Source organism: Chlorocebus sabaeus, chromosome 14 (genome assembly GCF_047675955.1).
Source record: "Chlorocebus sabaeus isolate Y175 chromosome 14, mChlSab1.0.hap1, whole genome shotgun sequence".
NCBI classification, from domain to species: Eukaryota; Metazoa; Chordata; class Mammalia; order Primates; family Cercopithecidae; genus Chlorocebus; species Chlorocebus sabaeus.
This window is the reverse complement of record NC_132917.1, coordinates 89850367-89869886: the sequence shown is the minus strand read 5'-3', so window position 1 is coordinate 89869886 and position 19520 is coordinate 89850367. Positions and strand designations below refer to the sequence as shown.

Below are 19520 nucleotides of genomic sequence, written 5' to 3'. Positions count from 1 at the left end.
CATGTGCTGGGCTGACGGGGCATGAACCAGCTAGACACAACCTAGAAAGGTCAAAATGCATAGCATCTCCATCTTGCAAACAAATAATGTCTGCCACACAAGGTGATGAGCAACCTGTCAGCTGGAAAAACACTTCCCAGATCTTTGTGGCTGACTGTCTATCCAGACTCACTTGCAGCAGCGCTGCTCTAATGACTTCCCCAGCTTCTGCCTGGTTCCTGGCCAGCTCACCCCCGTTGTCTTTATCTCTTGGTCCACCTGCCTTAGTTGCTATTCCTTTTCTGCCTTCCTCTTTACCCCAGCCAGGGGTGTGCTTTTGGCAGCATACCCCACTCCGTCCCCCAAAGATCCTTTGACCCCCAGGACTCCCCTAGGAGCTAGCCATGGCAGACACTACTATTACCACTCTACTTACGGTCAAACCCAGGTCCAGAAAGGTGCTATGATTTGTCCAAGGCCACAAAGACAGCAAGAGCAGAAGTGGGATCAAAACCTAGGTACTGAGATTCCTAGTCAGTGTTTTGTCTACTCCCTTGCACCAAGCTGTCTAGGGATTTGTAAATTCTTACATGATGTAATCAGGTTTTCTTTCATTTTTACCCTGAGTCTGCTTTTGCTGACCACCAGCAGGAAAGCAGGCACGGGGTTGGGGAAGTTAAGAGACTGGGCTAGCAACACTTAAGTCCATAACAGTAGTTAGAATGGAGACCCCTGTGTTCTCACCCGCAGCCCTTTCTACTGACTCCAAACCCCACTGCACTCTTTAAGTTCTGTTGTTTTTCTGGCATCTTCCCATTCCCCGCCCTTGCCTCTGCTTTTAGCACATTGTATTTGATAATACTTATTCTCAGGCTGCAGAGGAGCCAGCAACTCTGATGAAGATTAGCTCCTCCTTGTTCGTTTCTAAGATCTCAGAAAGTAAGGGGACACCTTCTTGTAGTCCAGTAACATCCAGCATAAAGCCTGGTACTTGATTACATATTTGCAGAATTGAGTTTGAGGAACCTAGGTATAACCCCCACTACAATAAAAATTTGGCAGAAGTGAAGGAGGAAAGATGGCTTAAAAATCCTGATACTGGCTGGGTGCAGTGGCTCACACCTGTAATCCCAGCATTTTGGGAAGTCAAGGCAGGTGAATTGCTTGAGCTCGGGAGTTTGATACCAGCCTGGGCAACATAGCAGGACCCCATCTCTACAAAAGATACAAAAGTTAGCCAGGTGTTGTGGTGCATGCCTGGAGTCCGGGCTACTCCTCCGGGGACTGAGGTGGGAGAATCGCATGAGCCCAACAGGCAGAGGTTGCAGTGAGCTGTGGTTGCACCACTGCACTCCAGTCTGGGCGGGAGAGTGAGACCCTGTCTCAAAAAAGAATCCTGATGCTAAAAACAGATGAAAGCATCAAATCCCAGAAGTGTTTTGTTTTGTTTTGTTTTGTTTGAGATGGAGTCTCCCTTTGTTGCCCAGGCTGGAGTGCAGTGGCGCCATCTCGGCTAACTGCAACCTCCATCTCCTGGGTTCAAGCGATTCTCCTGCCAGGAAAGAGCACAGGGCTCTCCTGATTCACCCTTCAGGGAGGCAGTAGGACTAGCCTGAGAGCTGGTCCGGGGATAGGAAGCCCATAAGAAATTTTGAAAACTAGTTACCTAGTCTGCTGTTTGCCTCCCAGGATTAGACAGAAAAGCAGACTTTCATGATGTTAGGATGGTGTGGGGGGTTTTCTTACTGCTATCTTTCTCTGGATGCATTTACAACAAAAGCTATTTTATTTCTGTGCCATTTTTCTCTGAGAGAGTGGAGATAGAATAAGCTCCCAGTCTAACCACTAGCCATAGTGGAGAGGTCAAGGGCTAAGCGGGGACTCTGGATGTTCTTTGGCTCACTGCTGGGAACATCTATGATCCCCCATAACTAGATTGTCAAAGTACTGCCTCGCGAGACTTCCCCCTGGAGAGCCTATCCCTGCAACTACAGTAGCTGTCACCAGGTGGCTCATTTTCACCGTTTTCCCCAAGTACAGTCATGCGTTGCTTAAAGATCTGAGAAACGCGTTGTTAGGTGATTCCGTCCTGCAAACATCACAAAGTGTACTTACACAAACCTAGACGGCACAGCCTACTGCTCACCTGCGCTGTATGGTGCAGGCTATTGCTACACACCTGGACAGCATGATGTCTACCGAATACTGTAGGCCATGGTAACAAAATGGTAAGTATTTGTGTGTCTAAACATAGAAAACGGACAGTAAAAATACCGTATTAAAAACTTCTTTTAGGCCGGGCGCAGTGGCTCAAGCCTGTAATCCCAGCACTTTGAGAGGCCCAGATGGGCGGATCACAAGGTCATGGGATCGAGACTATCCTGGCTAACATGGTGAAACCCCGTCTCTACTAAAAAAATACAAAAAAACTAGCCAGGCGAGGTGGCGGGCGCCTGTAGTCCCAGCTACTTGGGAGGCTGAGGCAGGAGAATGCCGTAAACCCAGGAGGCGGAGCTTGCAGTGAGTGGAGACCCGGCCACTGCACTCCAGCCTGGGCGACAGAGCGAGACTCCGTCTCAAAAAAAACTGAGGTATGACCTCAGCTCACTGTAACCTCTTCTTCCTAGGTTCAAGCAATTCTCGTGCCTCAGCCTCTGGAATAGCGGGGATTACAAGTGCCTGCTACCAGGCTCAGCTAAATTTTGTATTTTTAGTGAAGACAGGGTTTCATCATGTGGTCAGGCTGGCCTCGAACTCCTGACCTCAAGTGATACACCCGCCTCGGCCTCCCAAAGTGCTGGGATTAGAGGCGTGAGCCAACGCGCCCAGCCCCAGTATTATAATCTTATGGGACCACTGTTGTGTATGTGTTCCCTCACTGACTAAACATTGTTCTGTGGCATGTGACTGTAGTAGACAGTTGAGGACTGGGATAAAGAACATTCTTCCACCTGTAAAGGTATTCCTCCCTCCCTTCAGACGTTCAACACATCATGAGAACAAGCATGTCAACATAATCTAAATATGGCAGATATTGCAAAATTCAACCATACAAAGTCCCACATGCCATGAACTGCTTTTAAATTTCTCATGTGGACAATGACTTAAAACAACAAATAGGCTAGGTGTGGTGGCTCACGTCTATAATCCCAGCACTTTGGGAGGCCAAGGTGGGAGGATCACTTAAGCCGAGGAGTTTGAGACCAGTCTGGGCAACATGGCGAAATCCTGTCTCTACGAAAAAAAAATAGAAAATAGAATAGAAAACAGCCAGGCATGGTGGCACATACTTAGAGTCCCAGCTGCCTGGGAGGCTGAAGTGGAAGGATCACCGGAGCCTGGGAGGTTGAGGCTACAGTGAGCCATGATTGTGCCACTGCACTCCAGCCTGGACTACAGAGTGAGACTTTGTCTCAAAATAAACAAACAAAAAACAAATACAGGAACAGTATGTACCTGCTACTTCCAACAACTCTACTCCTAACAACTCTTGGTATCCCTAATCCCCAATCCCTTACTCGGTGCCTCCCTCTTTAGAGCAGCTGAGTAGCTTTCTTTTCTGATTCTTCTTCGTGTTCTAGGGGACTAAGAAAAGGTTGGGGAAGGGAGAGGGAACAGAGAGAACACCCCAAGCAAAGGAATGGAGGGAGGGCAGGAGTAAAAAAGAAAGTTCTCAAAGGTGGTGGGGAGTAGACCAACTTAAAAATTATTTTTGAGTCGGAAAGGCCAGGACACTGGAATTCACTAAATACAGGTGAAGGAGAAGATGGCTCCTGAGTTTCTGGTGTGGACGCTTTTATAGAATCCAGAGGAGGGTGCAGTTTGGGGACAGAAGAAATGACAGATATCCCTTTTTGAAGATGATGGATGAGTATTCCAGGACTTTGTTGGTAAACAGTTAAGGTATTATTAGAAAATCAGAAGCCGTAGAAAGTTACTGAACTGAAGAAGGACATGATGAGAGATTCTAAGATCACTATAGGCTGGACACAGAGGCTTACTCCTATAATCCCAACACATTGGGAGGTCAAGGCAGGAGGACTGCTTAAGCCCAGGAGTTCAAGACTAGACTGGGCATCATAGTGAGATCCCTATCTCTAAATTTTTTTTTTTTTTAATCACAAGATCACTATGGGGGCTGAGGAAGAGGGTTGACAAGAGGGAGAAAGAGTTGGAGATGAAACCAGACAGGGGCCGTTAGCCTTTATCCAGCAAGAGGTTAGAGGGCCTAAGCCAGGGCAGTGGAAGCTGAAAGCCATCCCTTCTTTGTCCAGCAGCTGACCACGTGCTAGTTCCCAACAACCAGAGGAGGGTCTTCTACCAACGCTCTGTAATGTTGAGTTTTAAAGGACTTCAGGGGGTGCTATAGTGACTGGCTCTTTGGGAAGAACCTGCTGCTTTCTCAAATGTTAGCTTTTAGAGTACCCAGAGAACACTGTCATAAATGATGGCAGCCACTTGGGGACCAGCTCCTCTCTTGCTAGCAGCAAGAATGTGAGTAGGAAGAGGAGAGGAAACAGTATAGAATTTGCGGGCATAGAGCTCTACTGCCTCCCAGGAAGAGCCTGGGAGAATTTTCACCACCCAGAAAGGTCACAAACTTGCCCCGAGGGAGTCAGAGGGTTTTATACTGAGAAGTAATGAAGGAGAAAGGGTGCTCTTTCTCCAAAAGGATCTTTTCATGACTTACTCAAGAAAACGGCTGTCCAGCCTGGCCAACATGGTGAAACCTCGTCTCTACAAAAAAAAAAAAAAAAAAAAAAAAAGCAAAAGTTAGCCAGGCACACTGGTGCACGCTTATAGTTCCAGCTACTGGGGAAGCTGAGGCTGGAGAACCGCTTGAACCCTGGAGGTGGTAGCAGGAATTGTCGGTACAAAGACCTGGCCCAGGAAGAAGAGCTCAGGCTGGCCAAGCCGAGATCGTGCCACTGCACTCCAGCCTGGGCCACAGAGCGAGACTCCGTCTCAAAACAAAACAAACAAAAAAGCCCAAATGAATAAGTGATGATATATTCATACTATAGACACACAATAAGTCAGTAGCACACGTAGAATTACTAAATGGTTTATTAAGCAGATAAATGACAAATGCAAGTTGCAGAGAAGTGTGAATAGTACAATTGCAACCAAGTAAAAGAGTTTCTATGTCTGTTTAAATGGAATTTTTCATGGGTGTAAAGGAAGTTTTGGAAGGATTCTCACCAAATGCTACACTGGTTACCTTACAAAGGTAGAGCTGGGGAGGGTGGAGAAGATTATTAACTTCAATATGCATCTCAGCATTGTTTGAGTTCTTTCCAATGCAGATAATACTTTAATCCAATGTGATTAATAAATTAGATTTTAAAATTAAGAAAAAGGACACCAATAAACAACATTTACTATATATATATACTTTTTTTTTTTTTCGAGACGGTATTTCACTCTTGTCACCCAGGCTGGGCTGGAGTGCAATCGTGTGATCTCAGCTCACTGCTACCTCTGCCTCCTGGGTTCAAGGATTCTCCTGCCTCAGCCTCCCAAGTAGCTGGGATTACAGGCATGCACCACCATGCCTGGCTAATTTTTTGTGTTTTCAGTAGAGACGGGGTTTCACCATGTGGGCCAGGCTGGTCTCAAACTCCTGGCCTCAAGTGATCCACCTGCCTCAGCCTCCCGAAGTGCCAGGATTACAGGTGTGAGCCACCGCCCCTGGCCAGCATTTACATTATCTTAGTTGATCTCATATTTGTATTCTGCTTTACAGTTTATTTGACATAGTCTCATTTAACTCTAATAGGATCTCTGCAAAGCAGGTATTTTCATTACTGTTTTATATGTAAAAAACAAACAAACAAACAAACAAATAATTAAAATAACTACAACAGCCTAACAGGAAGCTTGTAATAATATAGTTATCATTGCATTGCCCTTGTTAGTATAACAGTCCCCACTTTTCTGAATAACCCCCAATTCAGAGAGCATTTTAGAGGAGTAACAGGTGACAAGACAGTGCTGGGCTTTGGAATTAGGACTGGCTGCATTACTTCTTCCTTGTTTACAATTTTCCTTCAGCTTTCCAATCTGTTTCCTCACTGCAAACAGTACATTTTGAAAATTAAGCAATATAATATATAATAGTGTAGAGGCCAGGCACGGTGGCTCACGCCTCTAATCCCTTTGGGAGGCCGAGACCAGTGGATCACGAGGTCAGGAGATCGAGACCATCCTAACACGGTGAAATCCCATCTCTACTAAAAATACAAAAAATTAGCTGAGCATTGTGGCGGATGCCTGTAGTCCCAGCTACTCAGGAGCCTGAGGCAGGAGAATGGCCTGAACCTGGGAGGCAGAGCTTGCAGTGAGCTGAGATCATGCCGCTACACTCCAGGTTGGGCAACAGAGAGACTCCGTTTCAAAAAAAAAAATTTAGTGTAGAACCTGGTAAATAGAATTCAATAAACGGAAACAAAATGAAATCACAACTCCATTTCTCTCAATTCTAAAATGGGCAGTCCTGTGGCAGGGTTATTCTGAGGACTAAGAGACAACTAAGAGTTAAAGGGTCATACAAATATGTGTGATTTATATTTCTTATATGATGGGGAGAAAGGTACAGAAAAAAACCTTTAGTAAAACACGCAGCATATAAAAACTTTATAATGTTTATGTTTTATGTTTAAATTGACTATGCCTATGACAAGGACTTAGAGGCTGGCATTTGATCCGGTGAGGACAACGTGTTTTGCAAATATAAAAGTATGGTTATTATTCAAGTAGTCAAGAAACGCCTTTGTTGTATAGGGGTTTCGGGCTGCCCAGGGGGTGGAAGACGGCTGGGAATGCCTCCTTTCTCCCAGGCCTTTGACCCTAGCTGCCGGTCTACAGGAATCAGCGGGGATCCGGGGCGCAGCGTGGCCGGAGGGTTTGGAGATGAAAGATAGGAGGATGCCGTCTGTATTCTGGGACTGGGGCAGGGACTCTGGCTCGGGCGCAGCTGGGAGCGGCGGCAGGAACTGTCGGTACAAAGACCTGGCCCAGGAGGAAGAAGAGTTCCCGGGTGGCCAAGTGGTGACAACAGACGCCGAGGCAAAGAGGGGGCTCCGCGGGCCCGCGGCGCTCTGCGTTCCCCGGCAAGGGCCTTGGGATGGAGGGTGGGGGACTGAGTGTCACCGAGTCAGTCCAGTGCGGTGACTGATCCTCTTGTGCCAGATGCTGGAGGGTGAGCTGGGCATGAGAACCACCGGCGATGGAGGTGTGGCTTGCGGGAGATGCTGGTGAAGGAGGAGGAGGGGCGGGAGGAGTCTGTTGCTCTCCTAGGTTAATTACCACTCACTCCGCCCTCGGGGGCTAATGGATTCGTCCAGGGCAGCAGACCTGCTGGGCAGCCAGAGGGTGGCTCCTGGGTAAGTTTCAAAACCAGCGTTTCTGGAAGACTTGCTGCATACCATGTCCTATCCTAGGCAGTTTATATTCGTGGTATCTCATAGAATACCTTCAATAACCTTGGGAGATATTATGGCCCCCATTTTATGGAGGAGGAAACTGAGGCTTACTGAATCAAAGGATTTCCATGCAATGGGTATAATCAGGCAAATCATAGGTGAATTTTAAGTAGTTTAAAAAAAAAAGAAAATAACTCAATTTAGCTACTCATCAGAAATACAGGCCGGGCGCGGTGGCTCACGCCTGTAATCCCAGCACTTTAGGAGGCCAAGGCGGGCGGATCATGAGGTCAAGAGATCGAGACCATCCTGGCCAACATGGTGAAACCCCGTCTCTACTAAAAATACAAAAATTAGCTGGGCGTGGTGACGCGCACCTGTAGTCCCAGCTATTCGGGAGGCTGAGGCAGGAGAATCGCTTGAACCCAGAAGGAAGAGGTTGCAGTGAGCCGAGATCATTTGCCACTGCACTCCAGCCTGGCCTATAGAGCAAGACTCCATTAAAAAAAAAAAAAAAAGTAAAGAAAGAAATACAAACGAAACTAACAGCGGATCCCATTTTTCTGCTATCACATGGAAAACATTTAAAAGATTTATGTGTGTAAGCAAAAGTGTGATGAAAGAATTCTCTCATAGGCTGTTGTTAGAAATGTATCTTTATGATTTTTTTTTTGTCAGTATCTGTCTAAATTCGAAAGATAATTTGTCTTGAAAATTCCACTTTGGGAATCTATTCTTTAAAAATAATCACACGGGTAAATGTTAATCTTAGTGGGAAAGGCAAGTAAAAGAGTTAAGGGTTTTTAAATGTGATTGACCCACTATCACAGGGTTGCTGGAAAATACTAGCCTGGAGGTCCAATCAGCTCTATCCAATTCCAGTAATCATGACCCTCAGGCAGCTTCGCCATAATCACTGCACTCTGGCTTCACCAGGACCCACAAGCCCCTTTTCCAAGTGCAAGGGCTGTTTACCTGCAGTAGACTCTCCAAGAGTGCTTGCTATAGTGCACATTTCTTGCAAGGCCTCTTTCAAGTTGTTTTTCTTTCTTTATTTGTTATTATTATTATTATTATTATTATTATTATTTTGAGATGCTCAGGCTGGAGTGTGGTGTTACAATCTCAGCTCACTACAACCTCTGCCTCCTGCATTTAAGCAATTCTCCTGCCTCAACCTCCTGAGTAGCTGAGATTACAGGCATGTGCCACAATGCCCAGCTGATTTTTGGGTTTTTTGTTGTTTGTTTGTTTGTTTGTGTTTTTGCTTTGAGATGGAGTTTCACTCTTGTCACCCAGGCTGGAATCCAATGGTGCGATCTCAGCTCACTGCAACCTCCACCTCCTGGGTTCAAGTGATTCTCCTGACTCAGCCTCCTGAGTAGCTGGGACTACAGGCGTGCACCACCACACTCGGCTAATGTTTGTATTTTTGATAGAGATGGGGTTTTGCCACATTGGCCAGGCTGGTCTCGAACTCCTGGCCTCAAGTGATCCTCCCGCCTCAGCCTCCCAACGTGCTGGAATTACAGGCGTGAGCCACTGCACCCGGCCTCTTTCTTTTCTTCAGAGAGGAAGTCATATTATGTTTCCCAGGCTGGAGTGCAGTGACTATTCACAAGTGTGATCACAGTGCACTGCAACCTCCAACTCCTGACCTCAAGAGATCTTCCTATCTCAGCTTCCCCAGTAACTGGGACTATAGGTGTGCACCACCCATCCACTACTTCCAAGATTTAAAGAATCCAAAGTTTTAAGAACCTATATTTTGAACGCTCATAGGTGAGTCTAAGACATTGCTTCTCGATCTTGACAGCACAATAGAATAATAATGTGCCCTTAAAAAAAAAAGAAAAACAGCCAATACACAGGCAGCATTCCAGCCCTGCAAATCACAACCTGTGGGTGTGGAGCCCAAGCCTCAGGATTTTTTTAAGCCTCCCGATGATTCCAAAGTGCAGTCAAAGCTGAGAACCACATGTCTCCCCTTTTTTTTTTTTTTTTTGAGGCGGAGTTTCGCTCTGTCGCCCAGGCTGGAGTGCAGTGGCCGGATCTCAGCTCACTGCAAGCTCCGCCTCCCGGGTTCACGCCATTCTCCTGCCTCAGCCTCCCGAGTAGCTGGGACTACAGGCGCCCGCCACCTTGCCCGGCTAGATTTTTGTATTTTTTTAGTAGAGACGGGGTTTCACCGGGTTAGCCAGGATGGTCTCGATCTCCTGACCTCGTGATCCGCCCGTCTCGGCCTCCCAAAGTGCTGGGATTACAGGCTTGAGACATCTCCCCTTTCATAGTGGCTACAGGACCAGGAACATCAGCAGAAATGCAGTGTCTCGGGTTCTACTCCAGACCTGCTGGACCAGAATTCATGCTTTAACAGGAAGCCAAAGTAATTCACACAAACATTAATATTTGAGATAGACTGTGGTGAGGTTTTAGATTTATTTCAACCCTTCTCCTGTACTGGCCCCACCCTGACTGCTTCAGGGACAGGAGGGCACTAAGATAAAGTGCACCTGGGCCATGGTTCATTCTACTGACATCTCCCAAGCAACTCCTAAGAGGAAAGGACTATTCTAGAAGGGACCTGCAACCATTCCCCCAGATCCCTAAGCTCTGGATGGACAAATGCAGGCTGAGTAGGAACTAGCTTCGAAGCTAGACAAATGTTGACAGTCAGAACTCTAGGTTTGTTGGAAACTTAAAGTAAATCAGCAATGTGAGACATCTAGCAAAACTTCAGACACAAGCAGGTTGCATTCATTGGTCCCTACCACCTCTCACAGGACCTCAGAACTGGTCTGCCCACCTCCGGTCTAGAACCAACTCATGCTGTCATGACAGAATATGTTACAACATAAATCTGGCCGTGCTATTTCTTCCCTGCTTAACATCCTCTGAAAGTCCCTGGACATCCTCAGTTTCAAAGTCAAACTCATGAGCTTGGCCTACAAGGCCCTCCAACAACTGACCCAGTTGATCCTTAATTCTTGAGAACCCACATGTGCCCGTTCTGCTTTTCAGGAGTCACAAATGAACTCCTGGTCTTTTCTCAAGCTGCCATGCTCCCTAGCTTGTCTGTCTGTTCCCCCCTTACTTCCTCTACCCACCTGGAAACCGTTCCTATCAAGTTTCTCCTCCAGGATCACAATCTGGGTGAATATCCTCCTGATCAGCCCTCATCCCAGTGAAGGGATGAACAAGACATAATTAGGAAGAGGCCCGTCACCTGACTTTGGGGGTTTTTTTGTTTGTTTTTTTGAGACACGGTCTCACTCTTTTGCCCAGGATGGAGTGCAGTGACATGATCATGACCCACTGCAGCCTCAACCTCTTGGTCTCAAGTAATCCTCCCACCTCAGCCTCCCAAGCAGCTGGGACTACAGGCACGCATCACCACACCCAGCTAATTTGTTGTGGTTGTTATTTTGTAGAGATGAGGTCTCACTCTGTTGCCCAGGCTGGAGTGTAGTGGCACAATCATGACTCACTGTAGCTGTGACCTCCTGGTCTCAAGCAATCCACCTCAGCCCTCAAGTAGCCCGGACTACAGGCATGCACCACCACACCTGGATAATTTTTGTATTTTTTTGTAGAGACAGGGTTTCACCATGTTGTCCAGACTGGTCTCGAATTCCTGGGCTCAAGCTGTCCTCCCACCTTGGCCTCCCAAAGGTGAGATTACAGTCATGAGCCACTGTGCCCGGCCCTGACTTTTGATTTGAAGGCCCATCCAGTGAGAGCAGTTTGACTCTGTTCTCAAGGCACAGCTTTTAAGAGCCAAGACCCACCTGAACTTATAGAGTTTTAAGCGTTTAACAGAAACCCAGATTACTAGTGACATAAACCAAGGGTTCTCAACCATGGCTGGGGAGCATTTTAAATATCCATTGCCGGCCAGGAACCACCAGTGGCTCATGCCTGTAATCCCAGCACTTTGGGAGGCCGAGGTGGGTGGATCACCTGAGGTCAGCAATTCAAGACTAGCCTGGCCAACTTGGTGAAACCCCATCTCTACTAAAAATACAAAACATTAGCCGGGCATGGTGACAGGTGCCTATAATGCCAGCTATTGGGAAGCTGAGGCAGGAAAATTGCTTGAACCCAGGAGGCAGAGGTTGCAGTGAGCTGAGATTGTGCCACTGCACTCTAGCCTGGGCAACAGAGCCAGATTCTGTCTCAAAAAATTATCCAATGCCAGGCTATACCTCAGGCCAATTAAATCAGAAATTTAGGAGAAGTGGCAAGCATCAGTTTTTGTTTTTGTTTTTGTTTTTTTGAGATGGAGTCTCGCTCTGTTGCCCAGGCTGAAGTGCAGTGGCATGATCTCGGCTACTGCAAGCTCCGCCTCCCGGATTCACGCCATTCTCCTGCCTCAGTCTCCCTAGTAGCTGGGACTACAGGCACCCGCCACCACACCCGGCTAATTTTTTTTTTTTTTTTTGTATTTTTAGTAGAGATGGGGTTTCACCATGTTAGACAGGATGGTCTTGATCTCCTGACCTCGTGATTGGCCCACCTCGGCCTCCCAAAGTTCTGGGATTACAGGCATGAGCCACTGCACCCGGCAGTACATATATATATTTTAAAGCTCCACAGTGATCCTAATGTTCAGGTAAGCTTCAGAAACATTGGCTCAAACAATTGGAGGTTTATTTTATTCCATGGGACACTCCAGACCTGACGAGACTACTGTGTACCACCCAAAAAGCCAGCCTTCTTCTCACTGCCATTTCACCATCCCTAGGGCAGGGCCCTTATCCACGAGGTCCAACTAGGCTCATAACTTGTCCAAGCACCAGGATGCAGGAGGGGAAGGGCATGGCCTGGGAAGAGCCATATACCATTTTTGCTTATGGCCCATTGGCTGGGATCTAGTCACATGGCTGTATTTTATGCAAGGGAAGCTGGGAAATGTAGTCTTTATTCCAAGTGGCCATTGGTCAGCTAAAATCTTAGGGGTCTGTTAATACAGAAGAGAAGATGGCTATTGGGGAGAATCTAGCAGAGCTCAACCTAAGGAAGAATATTCTCAAGAACAGAATGGTCATGTACTGGGATAGGATGTGACAGTATGCTCCCTGCCACCTGGAGAAGTCATCACGCCAGGAGAGAACCACAGCTCGAAGGCAGTCAGATATTCACTCAGTCCACAACTCAATTCTTCTTTCTCAGTTACCACAGCCAATATACTGGCCTTCTTCCTGTTCCATGAGCACACCCAAAACTCTTCATCAGATGGCCTTGTGCTTGCCCCTAAAGAGCTTCTGCCCAGAGTTTCTCCTGTCATTTGGATCTCAGAGAGGTATCCATTTTTTTTTTTTCTTTTTCTTTCTTTTTTTTTTTCCTGAGGCAGAATCTTGCTGTGCGGCCCAAGCTGGAGTATAGTGCTTGGTTCACTGCAACCTCTGCCTCCTGGGTTCAAGCGATTCTCCTGCCTCAGCCTCCCTAGTAGTTGAGATTACAGGTGCACACCACCACACCTGGCTAATTTTTGTATTTTTAGTAGAGATGTGGTTTCACCACGTTGGCCAGGCTAGTCTTGAACTCCTGACCTCAAGTGATCCGTCCGCCTCAGTCTCCCAAAGTGCTGGGGTTACAGGCGTGAGCCACTGCACCCGGCTTGCATTCTTTTTTTTTTTTCATAGTGCTTATAATCTCTCTCTCTCTTTTCAGAGACGGGGTCTTGCTTTATTTCTCAGGCAAGAATGCAGTAGTACAATCTTGGCTCACTGAAGCCTCAGCCTCCAGGGCTCAAGGGATCCTCCTGCCTCAGCCTCCCAAGTAGCTGGGATTACAGGCACACACCACTAAATATGGCTTTTTATTTTCCGTAGAGATGGAGGTCTCACTATGTTGCCAAGGCTGGTCTTGGACTCCTGGGCTCAAGCAATCCTCCCGCGTTGGCCTCCCAAAGCACTGAGATTACAGATGTGAGCCACTGCACGCAGCAGTCCTTATAATCTTGAGATAGACTACTAGGGTTCAAATCCTGGCTCCACCGTTCACTAGCCATCTGACCTTTCTGTGTCTCAGTTTTCTCATCTATAAAATGGGGATGATAATAGTGCCTATCTTTACCTGTAAAGTTAAAGCTAAAATGGTAAATATTATGCGTGTATTTTATGGAGCATTTTCAAACTTTACTGCGCATTTTAAGAGCACTTGGTTGTCTCTTTCAGGTTTTCACCCCCAGGCTCCTTGCAGGTCACCAATAATAACCTTGTTGCTATTAATACATCCAGTGCTAAGTCCTCAGTCCTGGCCCAGCAACAGCATCTGACGCTGCTCATCCGCAGATTGCTCCCTCCTCCCTGTCACCTTTCTTCACATCATCTCCAGAACACCAGACCCCTGTGGTGTTTGTCCCACCTCAAAGCTCCTGCCATCTGCCTGACCTTTCAACTTTGACCTGCCCTAGACCTCAGTCTTACCCTTTGACTTTCTCTGCCATATTATGACACAGCATGAAAGCCTTCTTCAGAAGCCAGAGCCATGCCCTTGAACTTCCCAGCCTGCAGAACCATGAGTTAAATACACCTCTTTCTTATATAAATTACCCAGTCTCAGGTGTTCTTTAATAGCAACACAAAATGGACTAGTAAAATTTTTTTTTTTTTTTTGAGATGCAGTTTCAGTCTTGTTGCCCAGGCTGGAGTGCAATGGCTTGATCTCGGCTCACTGCAACCTCCGCCTCCTAGGTTCAAGCAATTCTCCTGCCTCAGCCTCCCAAGTAGCCCACCACCACGCCCAACTAATTTTTTGTATTTTTAGTAGAGATGGGGTTTCACCATGTTGGCCAGGCTGGTCTCGAACTCCTGACCTCAGATAATCCTCCCACCTCAGCCTCTCAATGTGCTAAGATTACAGGTGTGAGTCACCATGCCCCAGCTGTAAAAGATATTTCAATCTGTGCATGCTCTGATCCACCTTACCCTAGCTCCCGAGTTACAGTTTATCTCCAGTAAAGACTTGCCACTGTCTGTCCAAGACTTCCAGGGGCTGTACATCCTCTTCTGCTATTTCTCAGCGTGTGATTCACATGGCACCAGTGACTCAGTCACCAGTGAACCATATAAAACAACAGCTTACTGGAGTTCACACCAGATCGAATGACTCTCCATCCAGACCTGGCAGAACTGAGGAATCAGCATTTGACCCAGGCACTCCACTGCCATCCCCTGCTAGGAACTCTCAGAGTCAAAGATCAACCGTGAGTGGCCACTTGATCTGGAAGAGGGCACACTGTTGTAGAAGCCTGGGCCCTAAACCCTCACCCCTTGGTTGCTGATGCTTTCTGTGAAATGAATGTAAGAATTCCTGTGTCACAGAGAAATGAAGTTGGAAGACAATACCCTCTGTGGCCATGTTTTGCAAGCTCTGAAATACATACAACATAAAAGAGCTGTTAGCATTACCTTCAAGCCCCCAGTCCTGTCTCTGCAGCCTCTGCCACGGGGTCCAGGCCAAAAAAAGACAAAAGTATCCATAGAGTTGACATCATGGTGGTGGGGGGCACACAGAATCTACAAGCAAGGGTGGGAAAATAGGTGTCAATCAATTCTCTTTTATATTAATAATTGAAAGAAACACTGTATTAGCCCTTTAAAAATGTTAAGTGCATTCATGTACTTTCTTTTTTGTATCTTGTGAGATGGGTGTAATTATCCTCCTTCTACACATGAGAAAACGAAAGGTCAAAATGAGATTTTTATGGGAGGAGGAAGCCAAACCCAGCTCAGCCAATGGCAACTCAGCTACCACCCGTGTGACATTTGACCAAGTCACCTGAGGCCTTGGTTTTCTTTGCTACGACGTAGGCCTGATGGCTGTATTCACTCAATGGTGAAGGTAGGTATTGGGTAAGATAAGGTATGTGCTCAGCCCAACGATGGGGCTGGCACATTGCATGACTTTGTGAGTCTAGTTCCAGGATATCTGCTCCTGATTCTCTGCTCTCAGCCTCATATTGAAGAACGTCAGGGGACCCTAAAAAATACAAGAGGAATGAAGACAGACGGGGATGGCTGCTGGAATCTGGCCATGTTCTGCCCAGAAACAAACTAGGTGAAGAGTAAAGAGTTTTATTCTGAGACTATTAAAATGTCTGTTGACCACAGCAGGCTCCCCCTGGATCTAGTCACTAAACACAGCTACTGGACCAGGGCAGAGCTGGGACTAGGAAGACACAGGGGTTGATTGAGACACCACCCAAACCCAATTTGGAGTTCCTATTCCCCTGCTTTTCTCCAAAGGCAACTTCAGTTGGAGAGAGTAGAATTCAGTGGGCAAAGTTGTGAGCCAACCTCAGGAAAGTCTGTCCGGGTCACTTTACCTGATATTGCCAGGTACTGAGAGCTTCCTTGCTCCCTGCCTGGAGCCTGAAGCTGCTGGGGGCAGTTGCAGAAGACACCTAGAGCCCTTCTCCCTCTTTCCTGTGCAGGCCCTTAGAAAACCGTTTCTCTCTCTCACCCTCGTTCCTTCCTTCAATATTTGTTGGGCACCTGCTATATGCCAGGTTTCAAGAGCAAGAAAGAAAATAAAATGCTCCAAAAGACTTTTAAAAAAGAAATTACTCTAAAGATAATACACATTAAAATTAAGCATGGCTGGGCGTGGTGGCTAACACTTCTAATCCAGCACTTTGGGAGGCCAAGGTGGGTGAATCACTTGAGGTCAGGAGTTTGAGACCAGCCTGGCCAACATGGCAGAACCCCATCTCTACTAAAAATACAAAAATTAACTGGGCATGGTGGCACATGCCTGTGTTAGAAACAAGTGCTCGGTCCCGCAAAGAAGTACCAGCACTCAGGCAAACAATTTTCTCAGCAAGGCAATTACTTCTACAGAAGGGTGCTGCCTGTGTCAGCCACAATCGCAAGAGCAGCCCAACAAAGGAGAGAAGGGGTTTTTATCCCTAACGCAGTTCTTGTTTCTGTGTCCTTTCCCCATTGGCTGGAGTTGAACCTCACAATCTAAACTGACTCGATTGGCTAAGACTTAAAATTCTCCAAATAGGGTAAACACTCCATTTGCTAAAAGAGGAGTGGGGAGGAGAGACTGTTACTAACTAGGCAAGAGGGAAGGCATGCCTAGGCATGCCTGGACACGCATGGGCACAGCAAGGGGGTTGGTTACAGAACAGAAGGAAATTTGAAACTCTTTCCAAATAAGGTAGTGAGATGAGGACTTTGAAGGCCAAAGTGGAAAAAGGGGAAAGCAAGGAGAAGGGCTGGCTTATAACCTTACAACTTACAAACAGGGACTTAAGTTTTGAAGAGGAACTTAGTTGTGCTAACACCTGTAATCCTAGCTACTCTGGAGGCTGAGGCACGAGAATCACTTGGACCCGGGAGGTGGAGGTTGCAGTGAGCCGAGATCACGCCTGGCGATGGAGCGAGATTCTGTCTCAAAAAAAAGTTTTTTAATAAAATAAAATATAGCTCACAATGATTGAGCAGTCAGTTTGCCAGGGTAGGCGCTAGGTGTTCGCTCATAGACTCCTCACAGCCCCCTCTGAAAGATGTAGGAACAAAGGGACTTAAGAACGCACAGAGAGAGCAAACTGTTAGGGACAGGGGGTTGTCAAAACAGGATTCTTCAGAGGAGGCTGTGCCAGCTGTCAACTAGGGGAAACCAGGAGAAAGCGTTGTTTACAAAAAGTAACAGCAAGTGGAAGGCAGGAGGTGGGAGAGGGATGAGTACGTGTGTAGGGCAGGCGGAGATGGGGCTGGAGGGAGGGGTCGCTGCCTCGTAGGAAGGGCCTTAGCTGTGGGACCGCCCATGTGGTGGTTATACAGAGAGATGACGAATATGTAATCGGACCTGTGTTTTATGATTCCTCTAGAGTTAAAATGGGGATCACTGCAGGGGGCGTTCCCGAGTGCCACAGCGGAGGCCTGCTGCAGTGGGATCTAAATGGAGGGCTAAATTCGAAGGAGATTTCTGAGGCAGAATCTTAGGACTTAGTAGTTATTTCTCAGAGCCGTTTCCTCAGCCTCCTGTGGGAAGGTGCGGCAAGCGCCTCAAAAGCACTATGTTAGGGTCTCAACTCATGCTTCTCTCCTGTGTCTGATCCCTTCCTGGGCTCCCCTACCGCTGTCCTCTCCTGCTCCAGGGGACCCAGGTCATGGCTCACCTTCTTGCTCTGTCCACCTAAGGGAGAAACAGTGATGGTCTCTCCAGAAATAGAGAGACTCCATTTCCAAGGAGGCTTCTGAACATCTCAGATTAAGAACTACTGAAGGATATCTCTGAATCCAGCTGACCTTGTTGGTCCAGGTAGTTGTTCACACCGATGGCTATTAATCAATGAAACGTGAACATTAGGGAGCAAGACAACAGTTTTATTAAAGTTTTAGAATAGGTCAGGCACGGTGGCTCATGCCTGTAATCCCATCACTTTGGGAGGCCGAGGTGGGTGGATCATCTGAGGTCAGGAGTTCAACACCAGCCTGGCCAACATGGCGAAACCCCGTCTCTACTAAAAATACAAAAAATTAGCATACGCCTGTAATCCCTACTTGGGAGGCTGAGGCAGGAGAATCGCTTGAGCCTGGAAGGCGGAGGTTGCAGTGAGCCGAGATCATGCCATTGCACTCCAGCCTGGGTGACAGAGGAAAACTCTGTTTCAAAAAATAAATAAATACAGTTTTAGAATAAAACTTTTATTTAGAATAAAGTGACATGCAAGTTTTCAAAAATGACTAAAACTTTAGGGTTGGAATCAAATCTGGGATTTAAATTCTGGCTTTGTTACATGTGAACTTGAACCAGGTACTTAACCTTCCTCAACCTCTGTTTCTTCATCTGAATATGAGGATGAAATAATATGTGTGGTGTGTGCAGCAAATATATATTGTTACTAATGTTTTCACCTCAGCTAAAGCATTTTGTAGAAATTCCATGTGTTAAAACCATCAGCTGATCCACATGACCTGTCACTGAAAAAAATGATTTATTAACAAGCATTGAAAGGTAGTAAGCTTTCTTTTGTACATACTTTCTTTTCTAGACATCTTAGAAGGCATGTTATGGATAAAACAGATTCACTAAAGATTGTAACAAGATAGGGAGAAAGGAACGTACTGACCAGGAAGCATTTTACAACTGATGAAGAGATAAAGGGCCTTTGAAAAGTTATTCCACCTCACCAGGGATCAAAGAGACTGTACTCTTACCAAACTAATAGTCAGTCTTCTTCCTTTCTTTTCTTTCTCTTTCATTCTTTCTTTCTTGAAAATAACAGGGATGATAAGGACACTGTGAATTAAGTACTCATAAATGGCTAGTAGTATTCTAAAGAGATACATCTTTCTTTTCCCTTCCCTTCCCTCCCCTCCCCTCCCCTCCCCTTCCCTCCCCTTCCCTCCATTTTATTGTGGATAATTTCAAACATACCCAAAAGCAGAGAGAGTAGAATCATGAACTTGCAAGCAGCTGTCACCCAACAATAATTTTTATTTTGTCACTGATATTGTTTGACCTATTTCCTAACCCCATCGACGTTGTTTGTTTTGCTAGAGCTTTTTAAAAATAAATTTCAGACATCAACTCTTCCGATAATTAATATTTCAAAAGAAAATGATCGCTAATAGACAATAAATGCTTAAACAGAACCAAAATGTCCTCATCACACCTAACAAAATTAGTAACCATTTCTTAATATTAAAAATACATCTGATTAGAAAGTAGTAATTGGTAATATGCATCAAGAATGTGTTCGTGCAGTTCGACCCAGTAACTTTGCTCCTCCTTTTCTTTTTTACTTTTCTTTCTTTCTTTCTTTCTTTTTTGAGACGGAGTCTCTGTCACCCAGGCTGGAATGCAATGGTGCGATCTCGGCTCACTGCAACCTCCACTTCCTGGGTTCAAGCGATTTTCCCTGCCTCAGACCCTGACTAGGTGGGATTACAGGCGCCTGCCACCACACCTGGCTAATTTTTGTATTTTTAGTAGAGACAGGGTTTCCCCATGTTGGCCAGGCTGGTCTTGAACTCCTTGACCTCAGATGATTCAGTCACCTATGCCTCCCAAAGTGCTGGGATTACAGGCATGAGCCACTGCACCTGGCCTGCTACTCCTTTTCAACCTAATTACAGAAAAAAGGTTTATATTGTA

At 46.4% G+C, this 19520-nt stretch overlaps 1 long non-coding RNA gene across 1 annotated transcript in view; it reads right to left on the bottom strand.

The window, feature by feature from the left end:
* The window catches only part of LOC140713358 (uncharacterized), a 35974-nt gene extending 19703 nt beyond the window's left edge, over positions 1-16271 (bottom strand). Inside the window, exons 1-2 of the long non-coding RNA XR_012095398.1 lie at positions 15736-16271; positions 14819-14926 (exon numbers count right to left, since the gene is read on the bottom strand). This is a non-coding gene — a long non-coding RNA (uncharacterized lncRNA). The remainder of the gene's footprint in view (positions 1-14818; positions 14927-15735) is intronic.
* Between the last annotated feature and the right edge of the window lie 3249 nt (positions 16272-19520).